Source organism: Lygodium microphyllum, chromosome 17 (genome assembly GCF_053477565.2).
Source record: "Lygodium microphyllum isolate KBCC chromosome 17, Lygodium_microphyllum_v1.1.10, whole genome shotgun sequence".
Lineage (NCBI taxonomy): Eukaryota > Viridiplantae > Streptophyta > Polypodiopsida > Schizaeales > Lygodiaceae > Lygodium > Lygodium microphyllum.
In genome coordinates this window covers 66,141,914-66,146,258 of record NC_141151.1, presented here as the reverse complement: position 1 = coordinate 66,146,258, position 4,345 = coordinate 66,141,914, and the positions used below count along the sequence as shown (strand labels likewise).

The 4,345-nt window shown below is 43.6% G+C and overlaps 1 pseudogene; it reads right to left on the bottom strand.

Annotated features, from left to right (window-relative positions):
* Positions 1-841: 841 nt before the first annotated feature.
* On the bottom strand, positions 842-3,705 carry LOC148021992 (pentatricopeptide repeat-containing protein At2g03380, mitochondrial-like; annotated as a pseudogene).
* Between the last annotated feature and the right edge of the window lie 640 nt (positions 3,706-4,345).

The window sequence follows — 4,345 nt, the reverse complement described above, 5'->3', positions numbered from 1 at the left end:
CTGACAGGAGAGACTTCTAGTGTCATTCATATGGTGGTTAGAGATTGTGAGACATTTCCAAGCTTACAATGGCATTTTCTAGGAGTAAAGCACTAGTGAGTAATTCGCCACCTTGTAGATCACTAGCCCAATCTGAATCCAAATAGTCACATTTGTCCTGTACCAAGTGTTTGTTGCTGACCTTTAAGATAGAGCAAGACCTTAGTCAACCTAGCCCAGACATGTTCTGCTAGTCAGAAACCAGCTTTGGTAATTCATCATAAAATGTGAACTTACCATTGGATCGACCAAGCATGCCTAGCAAACATAGCAACCACCTGCACTGGGAAGTGCAATGGTCCTATTAAGCTCAATGCCCCCAGGAAGAGACTGACAAAAAATGGGGTTTCAGTGTCATGAGCCTTTATCACATCCCAACAGTACTACTTGCCAATTTTCATACGAGGGATGTAGAACAACTTCTACCATAAACCTGCATACTCCATAAGTCTGCTTATCCTTACATGAGAGATCAGGACAACTGCCACCATACTTCTGCACAACTGAGCTATGAACTTAAGTTGATTGCTTGATAATTGAGCACACAAGTTGTTGGACAAGCACTAACAATATTCCCCACAGGCACAATTTCCACTCTCAAAAACATGAAAACAGTTTGTATCCCTGAGAGAAATCCTGCAGTTCTCAATTTTGGAGATACATGATATTGCAGAATGACAATCACCACAAATCTGCATATTCTTGACAATATGTATGGGTACCCCTTTGGGTGTATTAATAAGGGCATATGTAATAGCCCACTTCTCACTACACATTAAATCTTCCGTTGTGTCACTGCATGAATTCAATGGCATCCAATGCAAATTTAGAGAATATCCTTCCTGTGACATTCTGAGAGCTAAATCTTCTAATTTCACATAGATGCTTTTGCTTTGTGGATGTTCTTTGTCCTGAATTGAAAATGAATGAGTGATTCCATTCACATCAGTCCACCAACACTGTCCAGGCATTTTCCGTGCTTGGGCTTTCACCCTCATAGCCTCGACCTCGTCTGCATCTTCTTGCCTGCCAGCAGCTGCATAAATGTTCATCATGCATACATATGCTGCAGCCTCTTTCGCATCCAATTGCACTGCATGCTCAAAAGCCAATCTTCCAAGATCCACATTTCCCCATTTTCGGCAAGCAGCCAACACAGTAAGCCACACCATCAAATCAGCAGCAATTGGCATCTCACTGATGACTCTTACTGCCTTGTCTAGATACCCCGCACGGGCAAAAAGATCAACCATGCAAGTGTGGTGCTCTAAGGTTGGGATGAGGCCATAGCCTGGGCTCATGGCCTGGAAGTACTTTTGGCCTTTATCAACTAAACCACTGTGACTGCACACTTTAAGCAAACTAGTTAATGAAACCAGATTTGGCTTTATGCCTCCTCCTATCATTTTATCAAATAAGTTAAAGACATGTTGAGCCTTACCAAGCAAGGCATATCCGGCCACAAGTGCATTCCAAGAGACCACATTCTGAACTGGAAGTTCATCAAACACTTCTTGTGCTTTAGCAAGCAGGCCACATTTGGCATACATATCTACCAACGCAGTGCCAACAACGATATTTTTTGCCAGCAAGCCCTCTTTCACAATCTGACTGTGTAATTCCTTCCCTTTGATTGTAGCTCCTATGGTAGCACAGGCTTTGAGCATGCAAACAAATGTGACCGCGTTTGGAGAGAAACCCTCTTGCTGCATCTGCTCAGAACACTTCAGTGCTTGCATGCCATGCCCATGTTGAGCATATCCTGTTATCAACGTGTTCCAAGATACCACATTCCGACCTGGAAGCTCATCAAATACTTCTTGTGCTTCTGCAAGCAAGCCACATTTGGCATACATATCTACCAATGTGTTCCCAATAGCAACATTCTTTTCCAACAACCCCTGTTTGACAACTCTAGCATGTAATCCTCTACCCTTGTCTGCAGCTCCTATACTGCCACAGGCTTTGAACATGCAAACAAAGGTGATTGTGTCTGGAAGGAAGCCCTCTAGCTGCATCTGATCAAAACACTGCAGTGCTTCCTCACTGCTTCCATGGTCAACATATCCTTCCATCAGTGCATTCCATGATATCACATTCCGAATTTCAAGCTCATCAAAGACTTCTTGTGCTTCTTTAAGCAGGTTGCATTTGCCATACATATCCACCAATGCAGTGCCAACAACAGTGTTTTGTTTCAGCAAGCCATTTTTGACAAGGTCAGCATGTAGCTCCCTGCCTTTATCTGCAGCTGCAATGCTGCCACAGGCTTTCAAGATGCAAACAAAGGTAATTGCATTTGGAGAAATGCCCTCAAGCTGCATGTTTTCGAAACACTTTATTGCTTGTTCCCCATGCCCATGTTGAGCATATCCTGCAATGAGAGCACTCCATGTTACCAGGTTCTTGACAGGGAGCTCATCAAACACTTCCTGTGCTTTTACGAGCAAGCCACATTTGGCATACATATCTACCAATGCAGTGCCAACCATGACGTTATTTTGCAATAGCTGCTCCCTGATAACTGCATCATGAATTTGTTTGCCCTTTTCTGCAGCTCCTATGCTGCCGCAGGCTTTCAGAATGCAAACAAATGTGAATGCATTTGGAGAAAAACCCTCAAACAACATCTGCTCATAACATTTCAGTGCTCGTTCACCATGCCCATGTTCGGCATATCCTGCCATGAGTGCACTCCAGGATACAACATCCCGCACTGGCAGTTTATCGAACACCGTCTGTGCTTTTGCAAGAGAACCACATTTAGCATACATACTGACGATGGCATTCCCAAGGAACCCGTAATGTTGCAGAAGCCCTGAGCTGACAATGTCAGCATGGATTCTGCTTCCTCTGTGCAGATCCTTTTGCTCAGCGCAAGCCTTCAGTAAGGCCGCAAGCATGTGCGGCAGGCTGGGGTCATGTTTATTGTTGTGATTAAGCAACAGCGCGTCTTTCAGCTGGTATTCTTCATCATGAGGGACTGCCATAGCCATTCTCATCTTCTCCCCTTCATCGGTAGGTACTGCCATAGGCATCCACATCTTCTCCCGTCCTCCTCCTTCTTTGGCCTCTTTTGGAAGCGATTCTCTTCTGAGCTCTTCTCGAGGCCAGGGTGGGGTGTTCCATGGGTCACTCGATAGGAACTCGTTGCCAATTGTATGCGGTATGGGTACGGGAGGGGTCTGAGGAGGCAATACAATGCAGTCATGAGCTCCCATAACAGGGACACCGAAGTCCATATTAGATTCCTTTCATCTTCTTGAGTCTCACTGTACAATCCACGGATCCCTCTGGTCCATCTCAGCTCAATGCTGGGAAATTCTGACGAGCAATGAGTTCCTATCTGATCTGCATAATTAAGTGATGGGCATACCCGACACACAAAACAAAACAAAACCTTAGAAATTAGCGTCGCCAGACCTTTAAAATCAGAGTCACCCCACGGGCAGGACCTGCCTGCTATATTTTCTGAAGGCCCTCCTGCTTACTCTTGTAAGAGCTGCATCACGCACAATCACACATAGTAGGTTTAGTTATGTGATAAGGTCGTGCCAAAGCATCAATAATGGCATGGTGCCAACGACAACAAGGCAAGAGAAGGGAAGGCTCATTGCGTGAGAAGAGAGAAAGGTATTGGAAGCATGTTGCTCTTGTCATTTGTTGCCACATTTGCCCCACTCTGAGAAGAAGTTGTAATGCGTTCATTTTTAGAGGGATTGTCTCAACTTTGCACAATCCCAAGAAAGGTGTCGTCAATGGGCCCAAATGCTTTTGCATCCATGCATTCATTTACCTTCACTTAGTTGACTCACCCAGGTCTAGCACTAAAAGGGATCACTTTACTTACAAGGCCTTAGAAACATCTAATTATTACTTGTGTGTGGCACAACCCTTCGGATTAGCTCTTAGGCATAATCTAATAGGAATCAATTGATTAAAATAATAAATTAAGCAATAATTATTGAGGTTGCCCAACATAGTGAAATATTAGGAATGTGTTCTCTAAAAATATATCTATATTTTATATATGTATCTATATTCATATATCTATCTATATATATTTTCTATATATCTATCCACTATACACTATATAATTGGGGGATGTGCCAAACCTCACACTAGACCTATATGGCAGAACAAGGATGATCCCAAACCCTAAAGTCAAAACTTTAAGAGACCTCCCAACTTTTCTCCCCCTTATCTCAAACCCAAAATTCTAGGGTAGACAAGTGAAGCAATCACATCACACACATGTAAAGACCTTCCAAGGGATCCCACTACCACGATGCTAACGACATTTGGG